Source organism: Micrasema longulum, unplaced genomic scaffold (assembly GCF_059751315.1).
Source record: "Micrasema longulum isolate JH-2025_06_02 unplaced genomic scaffold, ASM5975131v1 h1tg001437l, whole genome shotgun sequence".
Classification (NCBI taxonomy): Eukaryota; Metazoa; Arthropoda; class Insecta; order Trichoptera; family Brachycentridae; genus Micrasema; species Micrasema longulum.
In genome coordinates this window covers 484,726-486,161 of record NW_028278623.1, presented here as the reverse complement: position 1 = coordinate 486,161, position 1,436 = coordinate 484,726, and positions in this window count along the sequence as shown.

The following is a 1,436-nucleotide window of genomic DNA, read 5'->3' as shown; positions in this document are numbered from 1 at the left end:
AGAAATTCTTGCCATAAAATAAAATTAGTTGCAAATAAAATAAATATACGAATATTTACGAGTACTTACCTATGTCAAAAAACATTTTTCGATAAAATTCTTACAATTCGATAACATACATACTAAATATAAAATAATTATTATGTGCACCGTCTTTTCATACTAAATTAATTCAATTCTAAGAAAATAAAAAATGAAAATGTATGGTATAATAATAAGAATGGAAATATAATGAAAAATTACGCAACGTCTTTAAATATATTGATAATGCTTAGGATGCTCTTTTCAAAAATATTTTCCGAAATCGTCATATTTCCCAGAGGGTTAAATTCCAAATGTTCACAACAACTCGAACATATTTAAATACTCGAATAAATTCGTCATCATCAGTGGCGCTACAGCCCGTTGTGGGCCCTGGCCTCCTCCAGAATTTGTCTCCATTCGTCCTTGCACCCCGCGGCTCTTCTCCAGTTCGTCAGGCCAATCGCTCTTATGTCATTTACCACATTATCCAGCGATCTTAGTATTGGTCTGCCTCTGCTTCGTCTGCCTTCCGGAGTGGTATAAATAATATTTTTTGGGGTGCGGTTATCATTCATTCTGTGCACATGGCCCAACCATTGTAATATTCAGAATTATAATAATTATAATATAATATCAGAATTGTGCAATGTTGGGTTCGCCATACAGTGCCTCTAATTCATGATCAAACCGTCTTCTCCACACTTCGTTTTGGTTGACAGCACCAAATATCCTCCTAATATTTTTTCTTTCGAATACTAATGCCATATTTTCATCTCTTTTAGTCATAACCCAGCATTCGGCACCATATGTAATGACCGGTCTGAGGAGAGTTTTGTAAATAATGGTCTTAGTTTTTCTAGTGAGCAATTTGGATCCCAGATGTTTAAACAAGCCATAATAACATATGTTTGCTGCCAATAGCCGTGCTCTAATCTCGGTACTATAGTTGTTATCATTAGTCATTTCAGTACCTAAATATTTAAAGGAATTGACATTGTCTATGTGGTGTGACCCAACGTCAATTGCTTGTTGTACAAAGTTTATTTGTGACTTTCTTGCAAACATATATTTAGTCTTAGATGTATTAATTTTAAGACCCATGTCATTTTCAGCCATTTCAAGCTTTAAGAAATCATCTTTTAATCCCGGGACAGTTCTGGAGATTAAGTCTAGGTCATTTGCATAGGCTAATATCTGGGTGGTCTTTCTAAAAATAGTCCCTGTTTTTTCTATTCCTGCATCTCTTATGGATTTTTCAAGAGCAATATTAAACAATAGGCATACCAGTGCATCACCTTGCCTAAAACCGTTGTACGCCTGGAATGGATCTGACTTGCTGTTTTGAACCTTCACCAAGCGTTGTGTTTTAGACATTTTTATCTTAGTGAGTCTTATTAGCTTTTTCGGAATCC